This window comes from Bubalus kerabau, chromosome 1 (genome assembly GCF_029407905.1).
Source record: "Bubalus kerabau isolate K-KA32 ecotype Philippines breed swamp buffalo chromosome 1, PCC_UOA_SB_1v2, whole genome shotgun sequence".
NCBI lineage: Eukaryota > Metazoa > Chordata > Mammalia > Artiodactyla > Bovidae > Bubalus > Bubalus kerabau.
This window is the reverse complement of record NC_073624.1, coordinates 254,091,776-254,110,888: the sequence shown is the minus strand read 5'-3', so window position 1 is coordinate 254,110,888 and position 19,113 is coordinate 254,091,776. Positions and strand designations below refer to the sequence as shown.

Here is a 19,113-nt window from a genome sequence, read left to right as displayed (position 1 = left end):
GTTTTGCGTATTTGTACTGTGCCCATCGCAGCGACAGCTGCTGAGACAGATTTCAAAGTCCTCTACACTGCCAGTTACCCACGTATTTCTATCCTTGGCATCTCTTTCAAGAATAGCAAATGCCAGCTGTTCCTTCTGGCCATGGAGGCAGTGCATAGAAATGCTCTGCCCCCAAAATAAATAAGAAATAAATAACAGGGACAGTAAGTAAAATCTAAGCTGAGATAGGGGATAACCAACCCAAAAAAGTTTCTATTTGCACTTCCAACTAACACATCAATTCTTTGGCTCACACTTTTTCCAAAACATCATGCCGCTACTAATGTTTCCTGAAAATACAAACAAAACTGAAAAAAAAAAAAATCTGCTAATAGCCTGGATGATGTGTTATTTGAGGGCTTGGAGGAATTTCAACATGTTCTTTAAAGAGTGCCAGAAAATATCAATATCCTATAAATCTCAGTAGTCAATGCAGTGTTTCCTAGCCAAATCTTGTTGGTTTGATAAAAGTTTTTAAAATACTCTGACAATTATATAATAATTAAAATCAATTTAATGGGGAAAAGGAGACTTTTTTAAAATATTGGGGACATGTGGGAAATACCTAGATAAAGAAGTCTGTCTATATATAGGTTCTTATTCAATATAAACAAAGGACTGATAAAAATAGAGAATGGCATCATATTTAGTTAAACCTTAAAATAAATATCTATTATAAGACCTTCATAAATATTTAATAAGCTTCCTAGTTCCCCTTTTATAAATGTTTTTCATACTTTTTATCTTTTTTATTTAAAATAGACTCAAAAATACAATAGCATAACATTGAAAAAATCTGTTTTTACCAAATTCCTACAATCCATCAGTAAAAGAAGAAAATAAGTTAAACTTTCCTATTGGTGTTAAGTTCTGCATTGGAAGTACATATGTTTTTAATTATTTTGATAACATTTCATAAAGCACATTGCAGTATTTGTTCAAATTTAACATTTGCACTGATAAACATTTTGAAGCTTTTCTGTTTCTGATTATATAAGATTTTGGTATGATGCCTGTCATTAAATATTAAATGTCAGTTTTAAATTGAGAGGAAAATGAGGACATAATTAATTTTTTCTAATTCTTAGCTATAGTAAAGGAATATGTAAAATATGGAAATTCAACTGATGAGCTAGTGTTGCAATAATATGAACAACCCCTTACAGAATGATTGTGCTACTCATTTAATATATTTTAAACTTCATTCTAATTTAAGATGTATTTTGGAAAATAGGAGAATGTGTCATAATTCTTGTATACATGGAATGAAAATTAGATGGTATATTAAAATATCTACATAATATTTGAGTCATGACAAATATGGTCTTTTCATTCCAGTTACTTTCTACCAGCTTGTTATGCTTTCATTTTATTTTATTTTATTAGAAATTAACCAGTTCTTTCAAAGGAGCCAATCATTTATTCATCCAACACCAAGTTTATTCTTTCTTCTTTTTAGAATATTTATTCATCTCATACCCTCTGGTTTTCTTCCTTACCTTTGGAATTGAAAGCTTGCCTGGTTCTCAGTTTGGTTTTATAAAATCTATCATGTTACATTTAAAAGGCAAAGGATTCTCTGCCTAAATTCTTTTATTCTCATCAATGATTTTTTACAAACTTTGAAATGATTCCTCTTCTCTTTCATGTCCCCCCTATCTAGCCTCCTCTCAGAATAAGTAATGTTTCTAAAGCTTATACACTCTACATTTGCAAGCATACAGGCTTCAGAGTTGAAGCAGTTGCTTCAAAATGTTCCTAATATTACAAATGTTGAAGGACTGCTCACAGGTTTGGTACGGTCAGAAATGCCAGCTCTCAGATGCTGCTCTCACTGGATATCATACATACCTGGGCCATAGATACATTCATGATTTTGCCACTTGAGCCATAGCTTAGCACCATACATTCAGGGAGGTTTATGTTACCTTTAAACATATTTGGGATGATGTGTTTTTATTACCAAATTCGTTTTAGCAAAAATATTTTTAAAATATAGCAGTCAGTATAGGGTTGACTTGAGTTTACTAAATCCATATAGTTTTGAATTTTGTCATAGTTTGAGAGTTTATAGTTTGATTCCTTTTTTTTTTTTTCTAAAATGATAGATTAAGACTGCTGCTGCTGCTGCTAAGTCGCTTCAGTCGTGTCCGACTCTGTGCGACCCTTGAGACGGCAGCCCACCAGGCTCCCCCATCCCTGGGATTCTCCAGGCAAGAACACTGGAGTGGGTTGCCATTTCCTTCTCCAATGCATGAAAGTGGAAAGTGAAAGTGAAGATGCTCAGTCGTGTCCGACTCTTAGCGACCCCATGGACAGCAGCCCACCAGTCTCCTCCGTCCATGGGATTTTCCAGGCAAGAGTACTGGAGTGGGGTGCCATTGCCTTCTCCGAGATTAAGACTAGAAGTTCTATTTTGGAAGTTCTATTTTGGTACTGACTTAAAGTTTGCACTTTGAGAATTGGAAGTGAAATTTTGTTTTCTTTGGCTTTTGCTTTGTTTGGGGTACGAAGTGTTTTGTTTTATTCACATTGTTCCTGGCTTTTGCTCCAGAGGTTCTTTGTCAGGGTGAGCACACATGTATCTTGGAGGTATTTGATCTACCACCTTTGGAATTTATTCTGTAGATATGGCATCAGGAAAACTCATCTTTAGTTTCTTGGTTGAGAATGTCTAAATAATCTTACTAAGCCTGTGTTTCTTCGCTTTCAGTTTAGAATCTGATTTTTCACTATGTCTTTAAATTTTTAATACTTTTGTGTTTGTGGTGTCTTATTTAACAATTTATTTAGCACCTAGTACATTGCATATAGCTAACACATTGTCTCTAAAAATCTGTACCTACCCTGCATTTTGTACTTAAGGGCATTGAAACTCAGACAGCCCAAGATATTTGCCCTAGAAAACATAGCTTAGAGATATAAAAACAGGCTTTGAATTCACACTTGCCTAGTTATACAAAGTGTATTTTTTTCCTCAAACTTACCACCATGCTTTAAATTTTTTTAATCTAAATTTAATATGGAGAGGGGTACTGGATTTAGGGGTAAATGATCATAGGACACTTCAGCTGTATTGATACTAAGATTTTACAAGATATGCATTCATGTGTGGTTGTTTATTAAAAATAAAATATGGAGAACAAGAGCGGGGAGGAGTAGGTGGACATAGAATACATCTCTCTCCACGGATACATCAGGAATACACCTGCAGGCACAGAAGTGCTTGGAGAACACCAGCTGAGAGTAGACGGGAGTACCTGACCAGTGGGAAAGAATATACAGAACCAACCAAAATCGGTGGGATGAAGGAACTAGGGAGAAAAACAGGAGCGTTAGTAGGCCTGGATCTACCCTCGGTTGGTGGGGGAACTGAAGCAGGGGTCTGATCCCCACAGCCAGGCAACTGTCTGAGTCAGAGGAGAAACATTTAAGGCTGAAAGTGAAACAGCTGATCTGTGGAAGCCTAAATGGAATGAGAACCAGGCAGTCCTTCCCGCAACCATACATACCCCGGACAGTGACAAGGGTCCCCTAGAAGGCGCAGTGGCTGGGAGCTGGAGTTTAGGGATTGTGGAGCAATCCTAGGGCAAGGGCTGCTATTGACTGTGGAGAGACTGGTTGAGGGGATGTGAGGGAGGAGATTGTGGTGGGAAAGCCTGTGGAGGAGAGCCAGGCAGCCAAGGAAGCAAGACGATACTGCTGAGTCATGCGTAAAGGTTGGAGCCATCACCATAGCCTCTCTCTCCCCACACACCTGCATCAGCAGCTGAACAATAGAGAGGCTGGCCCATCAAACCTCTGACACACTGAACTACGGAGTAGGACCCCACCCAGGATGCTCCTTTAAGAGACTGATGCATGAAACTATAGAACAGGACCCTACCCAGGGTGCCCCTTTAAGTGCCTGACGTGCCGATTTATAAGTAGGACCCCAGTCGGGGGGCCCCTCTGTGTGCCTGACATGTGGAACAACAAAGAAGGACCCCAGGCAAGGGAGCTCTCTAAGTGCCTGAATGGATGGAGCTATGGAGAAAGACTGGCCAAAGGGGCCTCTGAATGCCAGCTACAAGAGGCTAGAAAAAAGACTCTGATAGGACCGTAACTCCTGCGGTGGAGGCAGTCTGTGTCCCTACACACTTGGCGCCACCAGGGTCCCCACAAGCCAAGCAGTTGTGCCACTTTCATGCTCAACTCTCACTGGGACAGAGTCACCACAGGCAAAACAAGTCTTGTATCTATGCGTGCAGGGTCGCTTTGGTCATATCCAACTCTTTGCAACCCTGTAGACTGTGGCCTACCAGGCTTCTCTGTCAGAGGGTGTTCAGGCAAGAATACTGGAACTTATTGGCCAATATTGGTTGTCATGCCCTTCTAGAGCACTATATTTCTTGCTGCCCCAGCTGCCAACTCCCCTGAGTACCTGGTGCTGCCAGAACGCCCTGCAACCCAAGCAACTGCACCACCTCCACACCTGGCCTTCACAGGGGCAAACCCAAGTCCTCCAGCTCACCCTCAGGAGCAAACCCCAGTGGACAACCCACACGCAGAGGTGGAAATAAAACAACAGTTGAAACCCAGGGGCAGTGTGGCTAAGGAAGAAGACCCAAAACCTTCCCACCAGCTGTACATGCTGCACATTAAATCCATAAGATCAAGTAGGCAGACTCTATGTGGAATATATAAAAAGACACTGAGAACTCCCACAAAAGAAAACATACTAGTTCTGATAGCTGTGGACACAGGAGGCAAGAACACACAAGAGTGGAAACAGCTTAGAATCTGAGCTGCTCCCACAACAGGTCAGGGGTCAGTCAGAGAGGTGAGAGGTGAGGAGGACTGTGACTCCCAGTGAGGGAAAGGACTCTGACCGCAGTAACTCAAGAAAAACATTTATTATTCTTATGTATTGACCTGTTCTGTAGATTCTTTTGGATTTTTTTCTTTTTTTTTTTTCCTCTGTTGTAGTTGTCAATTTTATTGGCACTATGAAATCAAATTAGCTTTTGAGCTTTTTTTTTCCCCCTCACATTTTTTATTGTTGTTATAAACCTCTGCCTCTACGTTGGGCTTTTGTAGTTCTGTGGAGCTTTCTTTTTTTTTTTTTCTCTCTCTCTCTCTCTCTCTTTTTTAATTTTTAGATTTTAAACATTATTTTTGTACATTTGTTCCTTTGTTTGCTTTTCCTACTTTTCTTTTCCCTTTGCAGTTAATCTCTACAGTATATAAATCTTCTTCATCTACCTCTATTTAACCTTGCATATCTATTCTTTCTTTCTTTTCTTTCCTCTCCTCTCAACATATTTGTTAGTTTCATTTTCATTGCTTTATTCCCCAATTGGCACCTTGCTTTAGTTTTCCAGTTTGTGCTCTAGTTAGTTTTGTTCTTAACTGCTAAATATAATTTTTTTATTTCCTTTGTTTGCCAGATCAATTTACTGTATTTTAGTTGGAATGTTTTGACTTTGCTTATGGGTGTATATGCTTATGGGTGTTATGCTTATGGCTAACAAACACAAGAAAAGATGCTCAACATCACTCATTATTAGAGAAAAGCAAATCAAAACTACAGTGAGATATCACCTCACACTGGTCAGAATGGCCATCATCAAAAAGTCCACAAACAATAAATTTTGGAGAGGATGTGGAGAAAAGGGAATGCTCTTGGACTGTTGGTGGGAATGTAAGTTGATATAGCCACTATGGAAGACAGCATGGAGATTCCTTAATAAACTAGGAATAAAACCACCATATGACACAGCAATCCCACTCCTAGACATATACCCTGAGGAAACCAAAATTGAAAAAGACACATGTATCCCAGTGTTCATTGCGGCCCTATTTACAATAGCTAGAACATGGAAGTAACCTAGATGTCCACTGACAGATGAATGGGTAAAGAAGTTGTGGTACATATACACAATGGAATATTACTCACCCATAAAAGGAATGCCTTTGAGTCAGTCCTAATCAGGTGGATGAGCCTAGAACCTATTATACAGAGTGAAGTAAGTCAGAAAGAGAAAGATAAATATCATATTCTAACTCATATATATGGAATCTAGAAAAATGGTACTGAAGAATTTACTTACAGGGCAGCAGTGGAGAAACAGACATAGAGAATAGACTTATGGACATGGGGAGAGGCGAGGAGAGGGTGAGATACATGGAAAGACTAACATGGAAACTTACATTACCATATGTAAAATAGATAGCCAATGGGAATTTGCTGTATGGCTCAGGAAACTCAGACAGGGGATCTGTATCAACCTACAGGCGTGGAGTGGGGAGAGAGATGGAAGGAAGCTTCAAAAGGAAGGGGATATATGTATACCTATGGCTGATTCATGTTGAGGTTTGACAGAAAACAACTAAATTCTGTAAAGCAATTATCCTTCCAAAAAAAATAATAATAATCCTAAAAAAAAGGTAAATAAAATTGTTCTAAAGTCTACCTAGCAGAATAAAGAAGATTATTTAATAAAATTGTAAAAAAGAAAAAAAAATAAAACATGCATTTTGAAATGCAGTCAGACTTCAAGTTTGTAAAGTTTCTACTTTAATAGCTGAGTTAGAAAAAAGTACCATTAAACTCTGTAAGTAGAATTAAGTATTTTGTGGTAAATCATGGACTAGTTTAGCTTTAATATTTGTTCAATTGTGGCAAAGCTGAGGTCTGACTTTAGTTTTTTATAAATATAGATTCTGCCTTAAAAGGAAATTTTAATTAATGGTTTTTGTTTCCTTCAAAAAAATAGATGTGAAGGATAATAAATCCCTAGCACTTATTCCCTAGGAAAGAAACAACTTGAGACCTAAGTTTTTGATGCAGTTTTTTTCCTGCGTTGGTCATCTAAGACATACGTAACCCCCTAAGCATGTCATGTATTTCTCCACTCAGAAGTATCTTACACGTCATTCCATCGATGTTATTTCCCGAGTTCTTGAGCCAGTCTACCCAAGAAGTTTGTGCGTGTGTGTGTGTGAGAGAGAGGGCGAGAGAGCACACAGGCTTTGGAAGGAACTTTTGATTTGTTTGATATGTCTTAGAATTGCACTTAGAGACAAAATTTTTCACACAAGAAACACACTATGCTAAGTAATGAACAATGAATACTTAATTAAAGTGAAAATTATCTACCAGCATTCTTGACAGTCATTGCTAGGCCCCAGCAATACTCAGTCTCTAGTTATCAGAGGTATTCAATAGCAAAGATATGTGTACAAAAAGATTTGTAATGCACATTTTTGAAGGCAGGAAGGGTGATAAAAGCCTGTGCCCATCATATTGACACCTGAGTTTGTATCAGTTCCCTTATGGGAAAATTAAGAGTGTATCAGAACATGAAATGCTTCCAGGAAAAAGCAAATTACCAAATATGATTTTTTTTCATTATGGCAGATCAGCCTGTGATAGACACAATAGGCCCAGCACCAGGATGGGGGCATAATGTAGACTCCTAACCCTGTTCTAAGCTTCCTCTACTGATCATTAGCCCTCAATTTTCTGAAATTTTCCTTTGAACTGGAACACATAGCCACATTCCTATAGGAATTTTGGCTACAGTTAATTGAGTCAAGAAAAATAACAAAAGGGAGCCTGGTAGGCTGCAGTCCGTGGGGTTGCTAAGGGTCGAACACAACTGAGAGACTTCACTTTCACTTTTCACTTTCATGCACTGGAGAAGGAAATGGTGACCCACTCCAGTGTTCTTGCCTGGAGAATCCCAGGGACAGGGAGCCTGGTGGGCTACTGTCTATGGGGTCGCACAGACTTGGACACGACTGAAGCAGCAGCAGCAGTCCAAATCAAGAGTAAAGAACATCAAGACAATAGCAGCTCCATTTCCAAGTTAGAATTTTAAGCAGGATATCTTACTCTTAGTATTATTCAAAAGAAAGTTTCTGAGGCATTTAGTCTTTTGTGTGAAAAACATTAAGTTCTTTTCCTCAGCTATATGCTTTACAGAAACTTGCATTGTTGGCATAAATAATAAATCACACAATGGCTTTAACAGGAATATGTGAAAATATAGATTATCCCATATCTGAGTAAAAACAAATTTGTCATTTAGTGCATTAGAAAATAAACCTCAAATTTGAAATGCTTGGAACACATCTTTGTTTCTGAGTCCCATATGCTAAGTATATCTTGTAAATTCTTTATTTGTAACTTTTCCTTTAGGAATGTGACTTACATTTCAAAAATCATAAACTTTTGCTTGAAATGTCATCACCACCACAAGGATTACTGAAATTCAGCTGACAAGCCATGATAGTTCCATTTGTTCAGGATGTAGAAAGAAGACAGTTTGATTTTGTAAAACTAGACCGCTGAGCAGCAAAATAGCCATGGTTTATTTCATGATTGTATCTAAATGGAATCAGCAGTTACAGAATAAGCAAATCAGACTATTTCTAAAAGGATGGCCTCAAAAAGCACTCACTTCTAGACACCCTTAGGACATCATGTGAACTCATTCATGTAAAACACCAGATTTACATCCTTAGGAACAAGCTATTGTTGATTGTCTCTTCCAATTTTGTACTATGACATAAAAAACGTGTAACATGTTCGTTAATTGTACGTGTGGTGTATCTCAGGAGTTAATGTAATAAGATTAAAGGCAGCCTGAGAATAAAATAAAATGAAAGTTTCAAGATCTTTGACTTTACAGTGTCACAGTATAAGAGTGGAAAATTAAAATGATTCATACACATATACTTAATAGGAATATTTTCCCCCATGTTAACATCAAGGTGTTAACAATTATTATTCATCAGCCAGTCTCATTTAGTGGTACCCTACTTCAGTTCAGTTCAGTTGCTCAGTCGTGTCCGATTCTTTGCAACCCCATGAACCGCAGCACACAAGGCCTCCCTGTCCATCACCAACTTCTGAAGTTCACCCAACCCATGTCCATTGAGTCGGTGATGTCATCCAACCATATCATCCTCTGTTGTCCCCTTCTCCTCCTGCCCTCAATCTTTCCCAGAATCAGGGTCTTTTCAAATGAGTGAGCTCTTCGCATCACGTGGCCAAAGTATTGGAGTTTCAACTTCAACATCAGCCCTTCCAACGAACACCCAGGACTGATTGATCTCCTTTAGGATGGACTTGATGGATCTCCTTGTAGTCCAAGGACTCTTAGGAGTCTTCTCCAACACCACAATTCAAATGCATCGATTCTTCGGCACTCAGCTTTCTTTATAGTCGAACTCTCATATCCATTCATGACCACTGGAAAAACCGTAGCCTTGACTAGATAGACCTTTGTTGACAAAGTAATGTCTCTGCTTTTGAATATGCTATCTAGGTTGGTCATAAGCATCTTTTAATTTCATGGCTGCAGTCACAATCTGCAGTGATTTTGGAGCCCAGATAAATAAAGTTTGACACTGTTTCCACTGTTTCCCCATCTATTTGCCATGAAATGATGGGACCAGATGCCATGATTTTAGTTTTCTGAAAGTTGAGCTTTAAGCCAACTTTTTCACTCTCCTCTTACACTTTCATCAAGAGGCTCTTTGGTTCTTCTTCACTTTCTGCCATAAGGGTGGTGTCATCTGCATATCTGAGGTTATTGGTATTTCTCCTGGCAATCTTGATTCCAGCTTGTGCTTCTTCCAGCCCAGCATTCTCAATGTGCTCTGCATATAAGTTTAATAAGCAGGGTGACAATATACAGCCTTGACATGCTCCTTTTCCTATTGGGAACCAGTCTGTTGTTCCATGTCCAGGTCTAACTGTTGCTTCCTGACCTGCATACAGTTTTCTCAAGAGGCAGGTCAGGTGGTCTGGTATTCCCATTTCTTTCAGAATTTTCTTTTTTTTTTTTTTTCTTTTTTTTTATTATTATTATTTTATTTTATTTTTAAATTTTACATAATTGTATTAGTTTTGCCAGAATTTCCTATAGTTTGTTGTGATCCACACAGTCAAAGGCTTTGACATAGTCAATAAAGCAGAAATAGATCTTTTTCTGGAATTCTCTTGCTTTTTCCATGATCCAGCAGATGTTGGCAATTTGATCTCTGGTTCCTCTGCCTTTTGTAAAACCAGCTTGAACATCTGGAAGTTCACGGTTCACATATTGCTAAAGCCTGGCTTGGAGAATTTTAAGTATTACTTTATTAGCGTGTGAGATGAGTACAATTGTGTGGTGGTTTGAGCATTCTTTGGCATTGCCTTTCTTTGAGATTGGAATGAAAACTGACCTTTTCCAGTCCTGTGGCCACTGCTGACTTTTCCGAATTTGCTGGCATATTGAGTGCAGCACTTTCACAGCATCATCTTTCAGGAATTGAAATAGCTCAACTGGAATTCCATCACATCCATAAGCTTTCTTCATAGTGATGCTTACTAAGGCCCACTTGACTTCACATTTCAGGATGTCTGGCTCTAGGTGAGTGATCACACCATCATGATTATCTCGGTCATGAAGATCTTTTTTGTACAGTTCTTCTGTGTATTCTTGCCACCTCTTCTTAATATCTTCTGCTTCTGTTAGGTCCCTACCATTTCTGTCCTTTATAGAGCCCATCTTTTCATGAAATGTTCCCTTAGTATCTCTAATTTTCTTGCAGAGAGCTCTAGTCTTTCCCATTCTGTTGTTTTCCTCTATTTTTTTGCATTGATTGCTGACAAAGTCTTTCTTATCTCTCCATGCTATTCTTTGGAACTCTGCATTCAGATGTTTATATCTTTCCTTTTCTCCTTTGCTTTTCACTTCCCTTCTTTCCACAGCTATTTGCAACGTGTCCTCAGACAGCCATTTTGCTTTTTTTCATTTCTTTTTCTTGGGGATGGTCTTGATTCCTGTCTCCTGTACAATGTAACGAACCTCTATCCATAGTTCATCAGGCACTCGATCAGATCTAGTCCCTTAAGTCTATCTCTCACTTCCACTGTATAGTCATAAGGGATTTGATTTAAGTCATACCTGAATGGTCTAGTGGTTTTCTCTACTTTCTTCAATTCCGGTCTGAATTTAGCAATAAGGAGTTAATTATCTGAGCCACAGTCAGCTCCCAGTCTTGTTTTTGCTGACTGAATAGAGCTTCTCCATCTCTGGCTGCAAAGAATATAATCAATGATTTCAGTTTTGACTAGCTGGTGATGTCCATGTGTAGAGTCTTCTCTTGTATTGTTGGAAGATCATGTTTGCTATGACTAGTTCATTCTCTTTGCAGAACTCTATTAGCCTTTGCCCTGCTTCTTTCTGTACTCCAAGGCTAAATTTGCCTGTTACTCCAGGTGTTTCTTGACTTACTACTTTTGCATTCCAGTCCCCAGTAATGAAAAGGACACCTTTTTGGGGTGTAGTTCTAGAAGGTCTTGTAGGTCTTCATAGAACTGTTCAGCTTGAGCTTCTTCAGCATTACTAGTTGGGGCATAGACTTGAATTACCATGATATTGAATGGTTTACCTTGGAAATGAACAGAGATCATTCTTTATTAAGTACAGAAAAAAAATTGATACACCTTAATGTTTTAAGCAACTTTGATTTTCAAGTTAACTGAAATCTCAGTGACTTTGATTACATCTTACCTACTCTAAGTAACTATACATGAAAAGTAAGAATGGATCTGGTGTATTAGTTTTGCCAAATATCAAAATGAATCCGCCACAGCTATACATGTTATGTAAAGTTTAAAAATAAAATAAAATTAAAAAAACAAACAAACAAACAAAAAAAAACAAAACAAAATTGTAAAAGCCTGACAATATCAAGAACCATAAAGACTATGAAAAGAAAAAAAAAAAAAAAGAATGGATCTGGTGAAATTGAGAGTGAAGTTTACTGTTTATAGAAATAAAGGTTTTCAATAGAGTGATAGAATTGAAACCATAGATTAAACACCCCAGCTTCCAGTAACAGAAACTGAGAATCCTTTTCAGAATTAAAAAAAAAATCTACTTGAATATATGATAAGAATATGAAAAAATTAGCTAGAGAAAAAATTTACCTGACCAGCATTTAGTATTGTCAGTGTTTTAAATTTTAGCCACTCTAATATGTATGTAGTGGTATCTCTTTTTAATATGAAATTTTATAGTAACATGATATGGACTATTGCTTCACATAATTTTTTGCCATCCATATGCCTTCTTTTCTATGCAATCTTAAGGAAGTCAATAACCTTCTCTGGATCACAAAACATTTGATGACAAATTAGTCCCTATACTGGAGAAATAAGATGACTAGAAATTCATAATAAATAATTCAGAATGTATAAACATAATGTATAAATAAACATAATTGTTTATGAATTCATAAGCAATAATGAATGTATAAAGTAATTTTCAAATATAAAAGCTTAAACCCAGAATGTGGGAATGCTGATTGTATTCACTAATTTTTACTTCTGTAGTAGACCAATTATTTCAAAAAATAGAACCCAGTGTTCTTTATGTGTTTTGTCAGTGTGAAATTACTTCCCTTGCTCATTTGTGTAACTGGATGGTTCTGCTGACGTATCACCATTTTTTCATAAATATCCATATTAGAACCTCATATCCTTATATTCCATTGTATCTTCTCATGGTCTTAAAATTCTTGGTTACTAGAAAAATATATATATTATGATCATACACTTTACCATTCAGAATATAAGAAGAAAGGTAAACATTTTTGCACTCTATAGTAAAAATAATCCAGTGGAGCAGTGATGATGCTGCCACATGCTGGGGAAAGTTTTTCACTGACAGACTCTGTATCTGGATTACTGCAAATGACAATGAGGATATTGAGTTGCTACATTTCCAGATGCATTTCTGACAAAGCCAATCATGTGACTATGTCAAATCAGTTGTGCAACTTTTTAACTTTGATCCCAATCCTAAAATAGATTTCTACCATTAGCATTTTGTAGTGTGTATAAATGAAGTGAATAAAGATTCTGTATAAAGATTCATGGACCTGTTGGGAAAGTTAATTCACAATAATGCACTATTACTTATTGATGAACTTCTGACAACTACTTGTGAAGTTGCTCTTTGGTGCAAAGTATTACTCAAATCACATTTTCTGTTTCAGCTTAATTTCTAATTCTGTGTCAGAATATTAATGTTTGGTCTGTTTGAGTGATGTTTTCTGTATTCTATATCCTGATTTAATGCCAATGAAGTTAGGTATATTCCCCCCCACACCCATACTCTTTCTCCAAACAATACAGACATGGGAGTTGTCGACAAGATAACTGTGTGCTCATTGTGGTAAATAATACCTTTAGGACTCTGCAGTGGGAACAGAGCCACTGATTTTTTCTTGCACCTATAAAACGTCAATTAAGATATCTGGTGCAGTAAAGAAAATCACACTTGACAAATAAATTTGAAGTTCAGGGAATCACAGAACTGAACACTAGAAAAATAGAGAGGCCTGTGAAGCGGTTGAAAGAAAGCTAAAGACCTACTTTTTTAAAAATAAGATGTTGAAATTTTAATGTGTATGACACAAATCAAGAAAATCACTGGACTCAAATTTCAAACTGAATATGAGGTCAGTTTGTCCTGTGGTTATGTATCCATATTCTACAACCTAATTTCAACTGCTTACCCTTAGAAAATAGATTTGTTTTCTATTAAGCATTTTTTTTTCTTTTATAATGGGATAATTCCTCTCCTCTTCCTTCTCTGATAGCTTTGTTCTTGCATTAATGTTCTTGTATTAATATGTAAGTCTTGGTTTTTCCTTCTTCCACAGAATGGTCTGTTCTCTATTTGAACTCCTCTCATAGTATACCATGCTATGTATCTTTCTCCCTCATTTGGCTGTTAATTTCTCAAAAGCCAGTCCATATCCTATTTATATTTACATTCAGTTCTCTCCTCTACCATTTTATTACAAAGTCTGACACAAAAGATTCCTCCAATAACAGTTCTATTCTCTCTATAAGGAAGAAAATTGTGAATCTTTACCTTGCAGGGATATAGCTTACAAAATTGTTATTGTAATTATGTATCAGGTATAAATACACAGAGAGAGAAATGAGTAGTTAGAGTCTCAGGTTGGTAACAGGCTGTCTCTTGCCTCTTGGCCTCAGCCTCCACAAATGTTCTGCCTGTGTTATATAATATACAGTGGAAGCATTTAGAAACATCCATGGAATGATTTCCAACCACAACCTTCAAGTCAAGGCAACATGCCCAGGACCTGCTTTGAATTAACAGTGGGTCAACTCAGTACTGTACTATTAGAGAAGATTTTTCAGGAGCTTAGAAGAAAGACTTCTCAGAAATTCTAATTCCTGACTAAGGGGAAAAATAAGTAGGAAAAATAACTAAATTAAAACCTTATGAGTTGAGATGAATAAAGTATTGACTAACGTTCTGAGTCTCCCAGCAAGATTTCTGTGAATCCCAGTTAAATTAAATCCCAGGCAAATTTAAAATTTTCTACTGACTTAGCATAAAAATGATAAACAGTATAATGTGTTTTGGTTTACACAGCAACCTTATTAATCTGATACTATTTAAGAATAACATATACTATAATGCCAATAGGGACTTTTGGGGGGAAAGTTCAAGTGGATACTGAAAGATGAACTATGGAAAGAAAATAAAAATATACAAAGGACCCAACCTTTATTTTGCTAACTTCAAATCTGAAATGATCTAACCAAATAATCAAATATGGCAGTGTACATGCTCAATACCCCAAGTTTTATTGGAAATAAATTCTGTGTGACTATGTTTTGTATCTTTTTTGATTCCCATAGGTCGCTCCCATTATCTAGAGTGATGTTTGTTAAAAACAGGTGGTAATAACATTATCAAATAAAACAGTAATTTTGATCACTGAAATCATTTGTATATTTAGCATTATAGTCTTTGTTATTTTCTAGAAAACAGCATAAATGATGAAACATTTCCTCATTTTTTTCCATATTTCTTCTGAAAAGAAATATTTATATCACTTATTAAACCACTAGTTGATAAATTTGGATCTCAAAAAAGGGCTTCTAACTTTTGCCAAGCTGCTACTGAAAGACATGACAGAAACCCCTAGGACTGATAATTGGGTGAAATGAAAATATTTATGGCTCCAGTTTGTCTGCCCAAGAGACTGCTCCTATAACCATCAGAAGGATCAGTTGCTGGCTGACATTTCCTGCATGCAGACTGACTCCAGAAAAGGAGTAAGTTCCTCAAATCCCTCCCAGTCTTCCATGTATTCTAAGAGGACCCAGTAATAAGGGCAGCAGGGAGAGAAGTAAGGTACAAAACAATTAACATGCCTTGCCACCTAAACCATGGCATCTTTTGCTATTGAGCATTTTCAATTTGCCTATTAATGCATCTTTTGGTGAGGAGCAGAAAGATCTAAAGCTTACTGGAATCATAGGATTATTCAACCATGGCATAAAACAGATAAAAGAGAATTGCATGCTGATTTGTTAGAGCAATAGCAAATGATGGTCTCATCATCTATTCTTGTGCAACAAACTACTCTAAAACCTAGTGGCTTAAAACAACTGTAATCATTTGCTTTCCTCATGAAATCTGCAATTCAAGCAGGGCTCGGTTGGGATGGCACATCTCTGTTCAGTTCAGCCTTATCTAGGGCTGCTCAATTGAGAACTGAAGGATGTACTTCCAAGATGACTTGCTAACATGGTTGGCAATTTGGTGCAGGATAGGGTTGAAAATACAGCTTGGACTGAAGGACAGAGGTCTTGATTCTTCTCGTATGGCTTTCTCTGTGTCGCCTAGACTTGCTCACAACAGGTTGCCTGGATTCCAAGATCAAGCATCCTAAGAGAGTCAGCAGAAGCTCTTATCACTTTCTCTGGTCAAGTTTCAGGGGTCCCTGCCATCCTATTTTACTGGTTGAGGCAGTAGCCAAGACCTCTCCCAGTTTGAAGAAGAGGGGGAAATATAATCCAGTAACAAGATTCTCAAAGGGCATCTGCGATGGGGAATATTGTTAAAAGTCATTTTTGGAAAATGATATCTGACAAAAGGCAATTAGGAGTGATAAAATGTATTTGTTATGTAGATTAGAACTTAAGTAAATAGGAGGTGATGTAAGTCTGGATGCCTGTGTCCAGTGGTGGGCTAAAGTCCCGAAGGGAACATGGAATTGCAGTAGGCGGGTGTCAGTGACACTGAAATTCATGAGGATGAGTCAGAAACTTAAGAGTGAACTAGAACTTACTCTCTATGCTGAACCAACATGTCTGTCCCTACTTCCAAGCCTCTAACTTTGATGATTCAGGTCAACTATGGAGATGGTGATGCACTTTGCCAAAGACCTGTATACACACTGGTCCAGGAATCAGCAAAACTCACTGGTCCAGGAATTAGCAAAAATAAAGGAAGTAGCATAACCAGTGTGAATTAGAAGAGTTAATGACCCAGCCCCTAGCTACCCCAATAAGAGAAAAGGAGACAGCACATCCCAACCAGTTCTTGAGCAATGCTGATCTGAGAGAAAGCATGGCTGCCATTTCAATTCCTTATTCCACCTCTAGGAAAAGTTTTCTTGTGGCTAATCCTAACCTGGGAGCATCCCAGGTGGCTCAGTGGTAAAGAATCTGCCTGCCAATGCAGGAGACGTGGGTTCCATCCCTGGGTCAGGAATATCCCCTGGAGAAGGATATGGCAACTGACTCCAGTTATCTTGCCTGGAAAATCCCATGGACAGAACAGCATGGTGGGCTACAGTCCATTTAGTCATGAAAGAGTCGAACAAGACTAAGCAACTACACAACAAATCCTAACCTAGAACCATCAAGGAAAGGGCACTGTAGTTCCAGCTTAGCTAAACTGACACGGGACAAAGCTGTTATTATAACTTAAAATATCCATTTTTTAAAATGTGCCATATATACTTAAAAATAGGTGATATTGTCCATTTTCAAAATCAGCTACATATCTGTAAATCTACTTCGCTAATTTTGTTTTTAGGTGTTCTGCAAGCTTACTATAAAATTGTTTCACTTACTTGATCCTAGGTTGAGAGAATGTATCCTGTCATTAATATGTTCCTATTATTCTTAAGATAGTTTTTTATCATTTTGAAATTTTAGTTATTGTTTTCATCTAATCTAAGAACAAGTTTTCTGATATATTTTTTATTGCTCATTGGGATGCTATTCTACTCTTTGTCATCTTTCCTTCTCATCATAAATTACACATGGAATCTTACTGAAGCTTTTCCATTGCTTATTCATTAAATGAAATTACCGTTTCTATATTTTAGGGCATTTGGGTAGCTCAGGTCAGCTTCACTTTTTGTAGGTGGAGAAATAATGATTAAACACAATGCAGGATGCTCAATAGGATCTGGGGATAATACGGACAGTCTTGTAGATGAAAAATTCATGATATTGGAATATGGTCTATGGTTTATTTACTAATCATGAATGAATAGAAATTTCCTGTTATTAATAATTGGAGAAGGCAGTGGCACCCCACTCCAGTACTCTTGCCTGGAAAATCCCACGGATGGAGGAGCCTGGAAGGCTGCAGTCCATGGGGTAGCGGAGAGTTGGACACGACTCAGCGACTTCACTTTCACTTTTCACTTTCATGCATTGGAGAAGGAAATGGCAACCCACTCCACTGTTCTTGCCTGGAGAATCCCAGGGATGGGGGAGCCTGGTGGGCTGCCATCTGTGGGGTCGCACAGAGTCGGACACAACTGAAGTGACTTAGCAGTAGCAGTAGCAGTAGCAGTTCTTAATAATTACAGTTATGTAAGCTGGTAAAATTAAACAGGGTAAGGAATATGAGTAAACTCTGGTAATTAAAAAAAACTGTAAAATATGGGATAAAATGTACATGACATTCATTGTATTAGTTTTAGGTGTACAACGTAGTTATTTGATATGTGTATATGTTGGAAGACGATTAATAAGTTTGGTTAACATTCATCATTACACATAGTTTCAAAAAGTTATGCATGTGTATGATGCGAACTTTTAATATTTTTGTTGCTGTAGTTCAGCCACTAAGTCAAGTCTGACTTTTTGAGACCTCATTGACTCTAGCACACCAGGCTCCCATGTCTTTCACTAGCTCTTGGAGTTTGCTTAAACTCATGTCCATTGAGTCGGATATGTTATCTAACCAACCATTTTATTCTCTGCTGCCCTCTTCTCCTTTGGTGTTCAATCTTTCCCAGCAACAGGAAAACTCATTTTCCAATGAGTTGACACTTTGTATCAGGTAGCCAAAGTATTGGAGCTTCAGCATCAGTAATCCTAATGAATATTCAGGGTTGATTTCCTTTAGGATTGACTGGTTTGATCTCCTTGTAATCCAAGGGACTCTCAAGAGTTTTCTCCAGCACCACAATCCAAAAAAACAGTTCTTTGGTACTCAGCCTTCTTTTGGAGAAGGCAATGGCACCCTACTCCAGTACTCTTGCTCAGAAAATCCCATGGTCGGAGGAGCCTGGTTGGCTGCAGTCCATGGGGTCTCTGAGAATTGGACATGACTTAGTGACTTCACTTTCACTTTTCACTTTCATGCTTTGGAGAAGAAAATGGCAACCCACTCCAGTGTTCTTGCCTGGAGAATCCTAGGGACGGCGGAGCCTGGTGGGCTGCCGTCTATGGGGTCGCACGAGTCGGACACGACTGAAGCGACTTAGCAACAGCAGCAGCAGCAGCCTTCTTTATGGCCCAACTCTCACATCCATACATGACTACTGGAAAAACCAATGCTTTGACTATACGGATCTTTGTCAGCAAAGTGATATCTCTGCTTTTTAATATGTGGTCTAGGTTTGCTATAGTTTCTCTTCTAAGGAGCAAGCATCTTTTGATTTCATGGCTGCAGTCACCATCATCTTCAGTGATATTGGAGCCCAAGAAAGTAAAATCTGTCACTGCTTCCACTTTTTCCCCATCTATTTGCAATGAAGTGATGCAACTGGATGCCATGATCTTAGTTTTTTGAATGCTGAGTTTTAAGCCAGCTTTTTCACTTTCTTCTTTCACCGTAATCAAGAGGCTCTTTAGTCCCTCTTTGCTTTCTGCCATTAGAATGGTATCATCTGCATATGTGAGGCTGTTGATATTTTCCTGGCAGTCTTGATTCCAGCTTGTGATTCATAAGC

At 37.8% G+C, this 19,113-nt stretch overlaps 1 protein-coding gene across 11 annotated transcripts in view; it reads left to right on the top strand.

Annotated features, from left to right (window-relative positions):
- The window catches only part of EDIL3 (EGF like repeats and discoidin domains 3), an 818,524-nt gene that overhangs the window by 126,784 nt on the left and 672,627 nt on the right, over positions 1-19,113 (top strand). The window lies entirely within an intron of this gene.